A 16,009-nucleotide genomic window follows, 5' to 3' on the forward strand; every position below is an offset into this window, starting at 1 on the left:
CTCGGGTAGGACATGTAGGAAGCTGCATGCTTGTTAATTTTATTACAATCATTAAGATAGTTTGCTGACTTTGCTCAAGTTTGTTCAATAATTGCTTTTTCATGACATCTTTAACTTTGAGAATTTAAGATGCCATCGTCCAATGATCTGATTAGATCTTCCAAAGTTATGAAACCTTGTGGTTTTCTCTATTGAAAACTTGACATTGTTTTAAGAGAAATTACGTGAACTTTTTTATTTTATTATTAAATTTATTAAAATATCACCCTTGCCTGTTTTTCCCATACCCCTTTTATGCATTTTTTATTGTGATCAATGATGATAAATATAATCCTAGCTCTATGAGACCTTCACCATTTGTCTAAGCCACCTTCTCTCAAACGTCATGTAAGTTTTATTTTAAGCTTAAATATGTTTTTGGTTTGTATTTTTTTCAATTTCGGTTCCTTTAAAGAATTATTTATTTTTAGTCCTGTAAATTTGTATTTTTTAATTTGTTTTTATAAAATATTTTGTTTATTTTAATCTTTATAAGTTTGTAATTTTTCAATTTTGATCTATGTAAGTGTTAATTTATGAGGATTATACATAAAAAAAATTAAAATCTTTAAGGAACTAAAATTAAGAAAGCAAAAATTTACAGGAATTTAAAAATGAACAAAAACTAAGTAACCAACATTGGAAAAGTGATAACATGTAGGGATTAAAATTAGACAAATGAATTTACAATTACTTAAAATGAAAAAAAATGCTAACCTATGGGAATTAAAAGCATAGTTATGCCTTTAATTTCAATGGCTGGAAATGTGATATTTTAAAAACCAGTTGAGACCATTTTTTTTAACATGTTTTATGATATTGCAATTCGTTCGACGTTGTGTACCTCTTTTTATTCAAGTTAGAGTAAATCCGCTGTAACCTGCAATTTGTGAAATCGATGCTATATGTAACTTCTTAATTGAAGAAGTTATAAAGAATTTCAAATAGAATTGCTTAGCCAAATTAAAAAATCATTTAAAATCCCTTTAACTTTTTTTTGGTTGATTTAAATAAATGTTATGTACGGTTGGATAGGGTTGAGCATATGTTGGATTTGGGTACAAAATGGCTTATTAGTCCATAATCATCCATGTTAAGATTTGGTTCAAATTTGATCGCTAGAAGCTTCGGGTACAAAGGGTTCGGATTGTTCGATTCACGGGTTTAGTCAATTGGGTAGAAATGGGTTGAAGACAACAACTTTCATTGCAGAACCAATGTCAACAACAATGACAAATCGAAAGTTTGTATCGAAACCAGAAACACAATGATGAAAAAATATAAGATTACAAAAGGAATAAAAAACCAAAGATGAAGAAAAATATATTGAACGTTCAAATGTCAAAGCACAGCACTGGTGCTATCAGAGAGTACGATGAGGGTGTTGTTCAATAGTAGCAGATAGAAAGATAGAGAGTGCGATAGCTTTTCCTTCTTGATGGCATGAAGCTGGACAATGAAGGGGAAGCAAGAAGATGAGTGGTGTAGGAGGAGAAAGAGTAACACTCAACTTGGGTAAATGTAAATATAGTTGTGTGACACAATGGCACAATGCTCAACATGCGTGGCAGAACTCTATCTTTTCTACTCATACCTGATATATCCGTTCTTAATCGAGATTTTCACTTCACCCCACCAGAAACCCAAAACCAACCAACCATTTCAATCAAATTAGGCTCGGGTGGATCCGGAATTGCTGCTCACCCCTAGGGTTGAATAACATATATGGGTAAAAAATTAAGGCAATCGTATAACAAAGTTATGGTTGTTGCTTTCTCATTTGGCCATTCTGGATGTTGCATTGGTAATTGGAGCTCCCCATTTAGACAATTTTGTTATCGGTGGATTTGATCATTAATTTTTTTTAACACTTTCTTATGTTATTTTGATGAGGTGGTTGGATTTAATAATCAAAGCCGAACATTAGTACATGCCCTTGTTTAAAGATGCTTGTAGGTGGGACTGCCTCAAATCTGAACTCTTCATGAACAATTGGTACTATCATTAAAAGATGTTTTGTGAAGCTGAAAAAAAATTAGTTTTCTTTGTCAACAAACTAATCAAGTCACTCATCATTTAACAAGGGCGTCGAGATTATATGCTGGATTAGTTATAAATTAGTTTTGTGAAGTCGAACAATTGGTTTTGTTGGTCAATACACTAAGTTCCTAGACACTACTCCAGCATTATTGTTTGTTTTGACTTCTGAGTTTATTTGGATTTCTTGATGTTGATTCGCGATGTGAAAGGGAATGGAAGTGAAGGAAGGATTAATTTATCTGGTTAAAAACTTATAATATGAGATAAATTTGAGTAAACAAAATAGATTTAAATATATTTTTGTTACTTGTAAGTTAATGTTTTTTGTTATTATATATAAGTATATTTTTTAATTTTAGTCTATTGATATTTTTTTAATTTTGATTCCAATAAGTTATTTTAATTCCTTAACATTTTTTTTCATTTATAGTCTTGAGACTAAAATTGAAAAAATTCAAACTTATTAGAACTGAAAATAAACAAAATCTCACAAGGATCAAATTGAAGAAACATAAACTTATAAAGAATATAAAAAAAAATTGCATAGACCAAAATTGAAAAATTGCAAATATGTTGAGACCAAAAACATATATTTAAACCAACAAATCTGTTTTTTTTCTACAAGACATTGGTTTGAAAATTCTTTTTCTCCTTTTATAAGATTTTTTCAACTTGTCCATTGCATTACTTTTTTTTAAAACTAAAATACTCTTACTTAATTTAGTTCATAAATAAATGTTTCAATGCAAAGCTAAAAGGACAATTATATTATAACAATAAAGTTTTTCTTACAGGACAATTATAATGAAACGGATGAAATAATTTCCATAATTAGTGTAAAATTAGTTATTTTGTTATATACAAGAGTCAGATAGAATACATCTAATGTTACAATAAAAAGAAAAAATAATAATTATATTAAAATAAAAAATATTTTTCTTACATGACAATTATAATGAGACAAAGCGAATAATTTTCTTAATTAGTGTGAATTAATTTTGTTTTATATATAAGAGTAAGAGAGAATATATCTAATAGTTATAAATAGTAGTACACCATTAAATCACTTGTTTCACCTATTCATTATAGAATTTACTATGATTTAAACACACTCAAAAAGAAAAGGAGAAAGTGAAGAGAGAAAGGGAGAGAATCAAGATAACTTATCCAACAAAACATCAACTTGCACACACAATTCTATACCTCTTTCTAACTTGTTTATAAATTTAATACACAAGATGAGTTATAAAGGCAACAACCACAAACCCAACAGCTATTAGTGTTCTGTTGTCCTTGTGCACGAAACTAACAAAAGAGTAGTACTCCCCCTCAACTAGTTTGCTTCATTACTCCCCTCAACTCACTATTAGAAGAAGTTAGCATTAATGCTAGTCACAGTTGCCAGAAGGTTGCGCCCCTATTCCCAAACAAAACCACAACATAGAACAAGTAGGGGATATATCAATTACAAAAACGAAGTTATTGAAAGTAGGATGGTAGTAGTTGATTTCTATGGGCAGCCTAGCTAGTTTACATTTTACATAATAATATTAAACATTTGAATTGTCGATTGCTACTACTTAATAGTGTAGGTAAGAGTGTATTGAATGCTCAAAATGGGTGTGCAATAAACTTATCCAACAACTTGAAATATGGAAACATCGATGAAGGTGTTGGGAGGCATTGCACTTATGTAAGAGGTCACTTGTTACAAGACCAAGCTTCTATATATTATTGTGCTTCTTCACGTGCCTTTAAGTGTGCATGCCTTTTCGTTTGTTTTAATCAATATTCAACATTGCGTTGACTTATGCACTTTGACTGCTCAAAGACCACGTGAGGCAACTCATTTCTAGGTTTCCAGTTTCCTCCTCCCTTCCTGCATCCATGTTTCCTCCACTCCTGTTTTTCCAATTTTCACTTGCACAGTTGCACTTTTGCAACTTTTGAAATGTCAAGCTCTTGTCCAATCACCTACAAACAAGAATTGAGAAGAAAATGCGGACTGTGTCTATTATTATATCAAGGGTTGTGCAAGATTTGAATTTCGAAAAAATTACACCGAATCAAATCGAATTACATTAAAAAAAATCAACTGCTTTCATAAAGTGGTTCGGTTCAGGGATTTTTTCTTAAACACTTTGATATTTTTAGGTTTGGTTTGATTAAATTTAGTTATTCATTTTATACTTATATATACCTCAGGTTTTTTAAAGAATCAAATCGAACTACACTTTTTAAGAATAGTTTGATTAACTATAGTGTTTTTAATTTATGAAGCTATTTCATTCAGGGTTTTTTTCCTTCTCAAAACGGTTTAATTTTTATAATTATAAATTTGGTTTGGTTTTTTCATACCCTTATTTATGATACAAACATATAATTTCATTATATTGGATAATGATTATAGTGAAGCTTAAAGCACAATGCGTAGTCATTTTAGAAAACAAAAAGTATTAGTTGTGCAAGTGAGAAACCATTTCACATTTTTTTTTTTTGGATAGGAGAAAGAATTTATTTCACATTAAGATCTTCAAATCAAAGGAATTCTATATTTAAATGATGTTATTATTTCAAAAGAATACACATCTTTAATCAAGTGGTATAGTTAAAAAAACATTAAAAGGACTATTTATGATTGATTTTGTACAGCTTTAGGTGAAGTACGGACACATACGGCCAGCTAACAGTATCTGAGATTGTTCCAACTTCCAATTAGCTACCTTAAATTAAATTAGCTTTTAAGAAAGTACATTGCTTGGATTCATTGGGTACAATTACAAAAAATGAGGAGCTATAAAAGATTGTGCTTTCATGTGTACAAAGTAGTACGGTACAATATTTGAAATTACAAAATATATACAAAGTCTATAAAAAAATATTTCTTATAATAAATGAATATTCTTATTGTCTGTGTTTTCCTCGTTCTGGTATCTTCAGAGAAACTTCACGGGGACTAACATACATATATTTTTTTTAATTAAAAAACTGAACTACTTTTTAATGCGAGATCAGATTGAACGGAATACAAATGATGAAAAAGATGTTAAGAGTTAAAGTAAATTTTGTTGCTATATTTATATCTTGAATAGTTAAAGTATTATTATGCATATTCAATACATTTGTCCGTTGTTATATTTTTTTTTCTCTCTTCTTTTCTTATCATACAACCTATTACATCTTACATTTCCTCTCTTATTATTCAAGATAGATACACCTCCAAAAAACAAATCTGCAACCATATATCATTTATCATAATTATTTAAGCCCTCTCAATTTTTTTTCAAAATTTTATTAATAAATGAATTAAAAAATATCATTTTATTGTGATATTTTATTTTTTAAAAGTAATGAATACTTAGAATTTGTTTGAAATACGCTAATAGTATAAAAAAATTATATTATCATTTAATTATAGATTGTTATGTAGGGTAAGATTATTAGTTTTTATAATACAATAAATATTTGAAAAGTCATATTTAAAATTATTTATAATTTTAATAATTTAAAACATTTACATTGACAATTTATAAAAATTAAATAATTGTTTATATTATTCTCAAATTAAAAAATAAATTTTGTTTTAACAAAATTTAAGGATGCTTTTAGAAGTTAAAATATAATAAAGAATGAGTTTAATATTTATGTAATGATAATGTAAAATAGTTTTATATCATCATTTAATTATATATTATCATTTGAATTACTTAAAATAATCATTTTAAAAGTTAACAAACTTATCATATATGGTGTGATTGAATGATTATGTAAAAAATTTATGGTGTGATTGAATGATTATGTAAAAAATTTATATTGTGAGTGTATAATCATTTTTTTCATAAAGAATTCCTATTATTAGAATTTCATGCTTGATTTTTAAAATTAAATCTCTCTTTTTTTAGTTATAGCATTATAATTTTGTATTTTTTATTTAATTTATACAAATGTAGTTTTCATAATATATAATTAATAATTATGAATCTTTTAATTATTGATTAAATTTAATATATCAGTTTTAAAATTATATTTTGACTTTAATTTTTATATTTGATCCCCTAAAAAGTCTGGTTCCGTCCATTCGTACTAGCTTGGCCTTTCCACATCCAAATCGTGTTTTGTACAGTAAATACGTGTTTCGCGTGTTTTGTAACAACAAATAAAATTTTCGCACCTTCTCTTTTTGGTAAATACACGTGTCTTTACTCTTTGGTACATAGTCGCTTCATAAACGTGTTTGCTTAAAATTGTCTTTTTTTCCTAACATTTTGTCGTTGAAAGGACTGAGGACCAAATAAATAGAGTACGTCTTTTATATGAGTTTTCTTAAATGAGAGTAAACATAAAAAAAAAAAAAAAATTGGCTTTACATATGGATAAAGGGTGTGTAATTATTTTTAACTTATATTTTCTTAATTACTCTTAAATTAATTTCGTGATAAATATATTAAAAATGTTTGAGTAAAACTTTGGTCCTTAATTAGTTCCCGGTGTAAAGATGTCCTTTTTTTTTTATTATCATTCAATTGGCATTGACGAATTACTAAAAGAATTTGATTTTGTAAACGGTTGTCTTTATAATTATCGAACAAAAAAATTAAATACCGACAATATAAATGTTTGGATTGAATAATAATGTAAAATAATTTTATAATATTACTATATCATCATTAAACCTATAATCATTTTACTTGTTGCATTTGAACTTTACAATAAATACATATATATAAATTAAGTAAAGATTATATGGAATGAATTAATATTATTTTAAAATTTTCCTTAAAAAAACATTATCTTAAATTTTAAAAATGACAAATAAATAAAAATATTATTTTTTTTAAAAAAATACGACAATTAAAAATGAACGAAAGTAGTACATTTTATCAATAACATACAATAAAGCACATGATTAAATAATAATTTAATTTTTTTATGCAAATAGTGTAACCTAAATCTCAAAGTGTTTTACCTAATTAGTTGTAGCTAGTCTTTGATTTTAGCAACTACTATAACCTCGTAAACAAAGTTTGTCTTCCATACTGGAAACAATTACTTTGTCTACAAGATTAGTAGCTAATGCAGGTAATTAAGGCCAACTTGCATTTGCAAACATCCCAAGCCAGATCACCTTGAAGACTGTTCCCAACAAACTTGACCTCACATAGACGTTAAATGTGTTGATTAGATGTTTATAGCCATAGTTTAGTATTTTGTCGCCAAGTTGTGTTTTTGAAAATGAATAAATTTGTCCACAGAACATGCTTAAAACTAAATATCCTTTTTCCAATAATTTTCTTTATTTTAATTGCAACATAAATTGTCGTTCACATTACTAATATTTATTGGCTCTATTACTTTTAGTACTTCATTCGATTAAAGATAAGGGCATACTTTTTTAAAAAGTTCGAGCTTGCAAATGCTAGATCAGAGCAGTTCTCTCCATTGAGTATAGCTTCTTTTCTAATTTAGTGACATAAAAAATTCACAAATATTAAGAAATTAAGAATTAATAAGAATAGAAATGACTTATGTTAATTATTTTTTAAAATCAATGTTATATGTGTGAAGTATTAACCGATTTTGTTAATGATTAATTTTTGTCAAAAAATCTTATTAATCAACCATTTTTTGTAAGGTTCTCCCCCCCCTCCTAAATATGTTTTTCTTTCATCTCAAATTTGAAATCTTACTTAAAGAATCCAAACTCAGATATACTCAAACCAACGACTTATTAGTTGACTTGTATTAAATTAAACTTATCAAACTTATTTAGGACTTGGCTAGGGTAATTGTGAAATTTTGAATTTTAATTTTTAGATCATTTTCAAAACAAATCATGTTTAACAAAAATGAAGTTGAAAGTAATTTTTAACTCAATTTCAAAATATTTCTACTTTCATTTTTAAAATCAAGAACAAATGATATGTGAATCTTGTTTTTAGTTTAAAAAAAAACACATTCTCCTTACATTTTATAATGATCTTTCCTGCTTCCATAACCACCACCACCATTGTCATTGTAAACATTATATTTTTTTCAATGTCTAATTAGAGTGGTTTTAATTAGATTTCAAGATTAACTAAATTTAATTTAAGTGCTTGTAATTAATTATTTAATTATGAATTGATGGTGAAACTTGAAGGTTTAGTGGTGAGAACTACTTCCTAAAAGGTTTAGTGACTTTTTAGTGTTAATGAGATGAATTATTGTTGATGGTGAAACTTGGATACTCGAAATTGACCATGAGTAAGATGGTGGGTTCGAATGTGTCAAACCTGAAACTCTCAAGGAATGTAAGTGTAGTTGTTGTGAGTAGGCACATAAATTATGGGCTTTTGATGAGCCTTGGACCTAATGTTGGAGGTTGTCTTTGGTGGCTAACAGAAATGAACCTATAGAATGGATGGATGAGTGAATCTCTAAATGAATTAAGATCTTTGCAAGTCTTACCGAGATAAGTCAGTATCCACGCACATCCATTTTTTTTTATAAAACCACACTTTCTATGTAGGTTAATTCGAGTCTCCCCGAATGATCAAGGTATGATTATATTAAGGGATGTACTTTGGTTAATTGCTCAAAAGGTGAAATCTCCATGTAGTTGAGTTTGTCAGTGGTGTCGATGATTGATGGGTGGATGATAGTATTGTTTGATGGATGAATCATGGTGATGATGATTGATTGACTGATGATGTATGTTTATTGAATCTTGATGTGATGGTTGATGAACTAATAATTATTATGAGATGCTCTATTATATGATTTTATAAGATTTATGCCTTAAATATGATTTTTGAATATTATGTTGCATATGTATATGATGATGTTTGTTTATGTTTTAACTTTTAAGTTCTATCTTGTTTTCGGTATGTTTGTTTTTTATAACTTATCCCGCATTGTTGTCCATGTGATTTGTGTCTATAATAACCTTGTATCTGATGTACATGGGGAGTAAAGGCTAAGAGGTGTCCCCATGTCTTTGGAGTCTTCAAGAAAATGCATTTTCGTCTATTGTTTCTCTCTTAACATCTTGTATAGTATTGATCAACTTAGAGTCTAGGAAGTTTATCTTTATAGAATTGTATGTGTTTATATGTATGTTCTGAGGAGTTATGAGTTGTGTTGATGTTGTGTAAGTGTATTTTATGATAGTGTTATAAGACGTAATTATTTAGTTGTACGTAAATAAACTAATAAAAGAATTTTAAATGAATTAAAATAAAAATTTTCATTTCAAATAATTTCTAGTTTCATATAACGACAATAAATCATTACAAGCACATAAACACTACTATCATCATTATCATCATCGTTAACACTGTCTTCATTGTCGTCTCTATTGTCATCGCTATCACCATCTCTACCATTACATTGTTCTCATCGCCTTTGCAAAACAAATACCAAACTAGGTGCTAAAGAAATTTCCTTCTTCATAACTCCGCTTTAAGTGTTTAGTTAGTTGTATGAATGTGGCTTCTCTACAAATAAATGTGATCAACTTTTACATTGCATAACAAGATCAAACTCCTTATACATTAAAATTTAAGGCGTTATCTATCGAGAAAAGAAGAAAGAAATGATGGTCCAATTATGATAGTACAATGGTCCAAAAAGGAACTCCTTCAAATGGTCCAACGCTAGCATGTTTTGCTTCCTCAGCATCGTGATCGGGCAATGCAAGTGAGCAACGGTACCTAAGCCGACCACATCACTGTTTATTAATATATGTGGGTTCTCAATATTGATGATAGAAATTTAATGTATTGTCTAATTAAGAATTTTTTTGGCAATTCAATTGTAGCTCAAGTTAGGTGTTTGATGTCATTGAGCGTCACTGTTTAATTGCTATTCATGTTAATTCTATTTCTACATGTCAAAATTACGGATGAAGGTTCTTTCCTTCTACAAAAAAAATGAAATACAATTTTTATCCTTCCATTTTATTTAATCTGTTATTTTAGTTCCTATATTTTAAAATAGGGACATTTTATGCTTCTATTTTATAAAATCTATATTTTTTGTTCTCCTATTTTAAAATAAAAACATTTGATTCTCATATTTTAATAAAATTGTAATTTTGATTTTCATATTTTAGAAAATTTGTAATTTTTTTCTAATTTTTAATTTTCTCTGTTTCATTTCTTACACTGTAAAGAATTTTAAATGAATTTGTTAAGTTTAGGGTTCAATTGAACTAAAATAAAAGAAATAAAACATAGGAAAAATTTAAAAAATTGACTAAAGTAGAGTATTTTTTTTAAAATATGAGAACTAAATGTCTTTAATTTAAAATATAAAAACTATAATCATATACTTTTTAAAATAGAGAGATTAAATGTGTCTATTTTAAAATAGAGGGACTAAAATTGTGGATTAAATAAAATAAAAAGACCAAAATTGCATTAAAAAAATGGATGAAGGGTTGGAAATTATTATCGTATATTCTAGATTCTGACTTACAACACACTTCTTATTTTAAAGGTTTTTTTTATCAAAAAATGTTAATTATTAATTTGTTAGTTTTTGTTAGCAAAACAATCAAACTCACAGCCTTTCCTCATTTTGATTCTTTCTTAACCACTCAACTAACCTTATATCTCCACTATAATAGTGTAAATGTCATCAATAAGTGTTATGAGATATTACAAATTTGATACTTAATTACTTTTTATCATAGCTTTTAGATAATCTTTTTCATAAATATTTATGAAATAATTTCTTTTATATGCAAATGAAATAAAAAAAATAAGAATGAAAAATGAAATTTATAAGTTACTAGTTTAAATATAAACTAATAAATGCGTAAAAGTTCTTTTATATTATATTATTTTCTTCAAAAGCTTCTTTTAATATAATTTACACATGAGTTAATTTTAGCTTTAAAATATTTATTATTATTTTCTTTTCTTATAAATACTCACTGAGAAGTTTATCTAAAGAAATCTTAGATCTTTCCATCAACACTTATAGAAAAAAAAAAAGAAAAAAATACAACAGATTAAGTTTCTCTCATAAAATAAAATTAATTTATGCACCTAATTAGCTTTTGAAAACGTTAAATGGGGAGAGTTTCTATAAAAAAAATCAAGTGCATGATTAAGTTGGCTGTACATTGTGAGAGAAACTCAATCCATCCTATAAATACTTACCAAAAATTTTATCCAAATATTATTATCTTATTTCTTTTTCAAGGGTTGTTTTAGATTGTAATACTGTAAATGAGAAATAACTAATATTCTCGTATTTAATTTTATATTATATCCTTCATTTATATATATGAACCATTATTTTTTTTGTCATTTATTTTCTTCATTTTTCTCTTTATTTAATTTCATGATACTTATGTCACATTTCTCTTAAAAAATTATTAAACATACTTTTACTATGATAAAATGACCTTCTCTCACAAAATTTCCTTTATCAAATTAAAAGTCAATTATAGTTGAAAATTCACACGAAAAAATATACTTGTAAATTAAATTATTTATGTGAGCTACTAATAAATGAAAGTATTTTTTACTAATTAATAATAATTAATGTTTTCTAAATTTTCTAAAGTAACAAATATTTTTGGACATATTAAAATGCCTAAAGTGAAATATAGTATGAAACAAGTGTTAGATTATTTTAATTTGAGTGAATCATGTAATTATGGAATGACTTTAATGAAAAGAAATCTAATATAATGATGGTTAAACTTAAAATTATATTAAAGATATTAGGATTTATTTTTAAGTTATTAAAATAAATCTTTCTCTCTTTTGACTTCATTAATGTCAATTTTCACATTAAAGAAAAGATTAAAAAAGAGGTTATGGAGGGATAAATTTAGTCTCTGTGTGACACATGCTAATAACTTTGAAGTCTCACGAAAGTAAAAAGTGAAGAAACAATTTTCTTTTTAACATTAAAATAAGTTATCAAGGGTCTAATTCAGTTGGATTAAGTAGGATGTGAGAGTATTATAAATCCTCTAATATTATATTTAATTCCAACAAATAAAAAAAAATTTCTCCTCATTTCATTAAGGTTGATTTTGGCATTAAAGGAAAAAAAAAATTAACTATGATATCAATATGATGTTATCTTTTATTGAAAACAGTAACACATCTCTGTGAGAGACCTTGAAGACATACAAGATATATATTCTCCTAGTGCGATACATCTAAAGAAAAGGATTTGAAAAAAAAATGAGATTATGGAAGTTATCAAAATAGAAATAAAAAATAACTTTCTTCTCTGTCTTGACACATTCTGATAATTTTTTATTTTTTTTATAAATTTTATGATATATGTTTTTCCATGTTTTAAAACCTACACAAAAAGCAAGATAATCTATTGAAGATGGTTGAAAAACAATTATATTTAATAATACATCAAATGATATAAGGAAAACATTTTTCTACGGTTAACCATCACAAAATACATCACTACAAAATACCACTCAACAACTTCCACTGTTTTTCTATGCATATTAGCAATGTAATAAAAAAAAAGGTGTAGGCTACATACATTTTTATTTCTCTCCCCACTTATTTTCACATAATCAAACAATCTCACGCGTTTATTTTTCATCAATGTCTTTTGTCTTTTTCCTTTTTTCCCCGCCATTTCTGTTCTACCAAACAAAAAAGTAAAGACTAAAGAGTATGTTATGTTGCAAAAAAGAAATAATGAAGTAAAAATACAAATACTTGCTCTTTTTGTTGTTAAAAAGTAAATAAAAATGAAAAAGAAGAAAAAATCGAGGGAAATCATAGGCTTGTTTCATTTTTGGTACTACTCAATAATTTCTGTGTGAAATGTTTAAAATCAAATGAAGGCAAGGATACGTTTGATAAAATACTACTAATGAACATTACCTTAAACTCTTAAATTAAATGGAAATAAAAATAATAATATTTTGACAAAAAAAAAATCAACCGTTAAAGAAGAATAGATGTAATAATGATATCTGAAAATATTTTCAATATTATACCTTTAATTGCAGTTTCAAAAAAAAATTCTGAAAATAATGTCAATAACAACTCTATTGGCCATATTTTTTATTGGCAGCATTCATATGGCTCAACCTAGACAAGAGGGGGCAGAGCAGAACCAACCAGCAGCTCATTAATTTCAGAAGAATTTTTAATTCGATTATAGAGTTACATTATAATAGACTTATATTAATTCATTTAATATCCCCTCTATTGGAGAACAATTATGTATCACTTGAGTCATAATCTATATACAAGTAATAATAATTTATGTTATTTAATGAATTGATTTAAGATTCAAATTTTGATTGATGCTGAGGTTTTAAAAGAAAAATATTGATCTTATTTGCACTTATGATATTAACGACTACTCATTCTGTTGGGGAATAAGCTTTAATTGCTTTCATAACAATTATAATTGACTGCTGTCGGTGAACCACCCTTTTGCAAGTTCAATGAACTGAACGCTGGCTACCTCAGTGTGTGACTCTTTAAACGGTTCCAAAGTGCTTAACAATGACAACACATTGATCAATTTCTAACTCTTTTGAAGACATCATTTGTGTGCATAGGCTTTTGCAGGGTTTGTACCAAAACCAACCAGACCAATGTGCATGCATGTACATGCCTACACCAGCACCCAACTTAATTGTCGGTTCTGAAAATTATCTAAAGTTGGATAAGAATTGAAGAACGGCAGGTGTATTAATCAAAACTAGGAAACTTTGTTGTTTTATGTTTTGCAAGCATTTTCTTAAAATGAAATCCAATTTAAAGGCATGTAGAGAGAGAAATTAAATATAATACATGTTTGGATGGATATCTTAAATACACTTAATGCTACAAATTCACGTTAAATAAGTAACATACAAGTAACAAGGAGGTGCTTCAAGATAACACACATTAATCATCTCTCGACATGAAATTAAACATGCGCATAAACAAATTTTAAGAGAATTTAAATTGTTGTTGGTTTGTTACAAGAAAAATTAAAATTTGGGATATTGTAATTTATGTATAATTTTTAAAAAAAGGTGGTAAAATTTTTGTGACACTAATATTAACGACGAAAATGTCATTTTTTCCACAAAGAAATTATTTTTTTCTTCTCGTACGTTATTGGATAAAATTACTAAATTCAACCTCCATTGATAGAATTCAGTGTTTACTTACATAGAACTTAAAAGAACTGTTACACTAAAGTGGAACAAATTTTGAACACTATATATTAATATTTTAATGCAGTGTATACATTTTATAATAACATAGTCCTATATTTTAGAGTCTTAATTAGTCCCTGTTCACCAATTAACAATTTTTTTTTTATCAACACTTGCCAATTAGTAATTACTAATTAATGACTTTCAGTATAGGAAATATGGAAATATAGATGAAGGAACAAGGAGGCATATAGCACAGTGTGATGAAGACACTTCATTCATGGGAATGGGATCAGACCTACCAGCTACGTGCTTCACGTGCGTTCTTGTGTTTTCTTTTGTTTGCATCATTCAGCATTACGTGGTATCCTTTGACTACTCCACCACCACGTGGGGCAACATATTTTCAGGTTTTCACTTTCCTTCTACCTTCCACGCCTCCATGTTTTCTCCACTTTCAATGTTTACTTTGTCACTTGCTCTTTTTTATTGTTTTTATCATCAAAGTTATATATATAATTATGTATTAGCATTAAATATTTATTAATTTTTTAAATAATTAACTTTTTTCGAGAAATTTAACTATTTATTAATTTAAGATTTTCATTCTAAAATTTAAATTCGATACTTTATTATTATCAAAGTTATTTACATGTAAATTTAATTCATCTACACTTAAAAAATAAACTATAAATTACTATAAAAAATCGATTAACCATTATTTTTAAGTTCTTCATATATTCCTAAATATATTTTTTTCACAAAAAAATCCAAACTCGATACCTTGCTATTGCCAAAATAATGTGCTCTAAACTCTAGTAATTACAAAGTTTCACATGATTTAAGAGTAAAAAATATGAATAATTTATAAACACCCTTTCCTTTTAAGTCTCAATGCATTAAGACACTTTTTCTAAGAATAAAACCACGATAATCATTAAACACTTAAAGTGAATAATATCTCATATACAAAACTTTAAGGATATTTGGGGACTTGAGTTGAAACATTATACACTTTTAATTCATCCACACTAAAATAAAATAGTAAAAATGGGAACTATGGCATTATTATGTTTCAAACTATTTTAAGGAATAAATTATAAGAAAACTCAAAAATAATTATTCAAATTTTAAAAAATATATATGTTAGCATTTTTAGAAATCAACATAGAATATTCGAAAAACCGTCCATATTAAAACACTCATAGCTTCTTAAGGCAAGTGATATACGCGGAGGAAGTATTAATTGAAATGAGGTGACAACATGAAAAACGTGATAAGTGTTTGCCTTTTTGGCATTTAATTTACTATAACTCCAACTTTTTACTACTTTGTTCTTCATCACTAGCTAGGTTCAATGTTTTACGGCGAGTCAACAAGATGACACTAGCTGGCATTGTCTAACTTTACCAAACTTTCTTGGTCCAAACTTTGATTTGCGTCGACAATGGTAATTAAAAGGATAAGAGAGACGTATAATCCGAGAAAACAAATATAATGATGTACTAAAACGTATACTTTATACGATTAATTTCACATGCAAATTTAAGAACTTCGCGTATTCGTTGTCTGTTTTTGTTGTATGTAAATGTTATTAGAATATCACATAATTATGCAAATATTGTATTAATTGATTCATATATAAAATGCATCGATCTTCTCGGATATAAACGATTGATCAGTTTAGACTTTTCTTTATTTTTTAAAATCTATTTATACGATTGTGTAAAATGTGAGTAAGGTATCTGTATAACATAAGGTATTTGTGGCATTCTAAATAAGTTTTTTATTTTA

This window comes from Glycine max, chromosome 2 (assembly GCF_000004515.6).
Source record: "Glycine max cultivar Williams 82 chromosome 2, Glycine_max_v4.0, whole genome shotgun sequence".
Taxonomy (NCBI): Eukaryota; Viridiplantae; Streptophyta; class Magnoliopsida; order Fabales; family Fabaceae; genus Glycine; species Glycine max.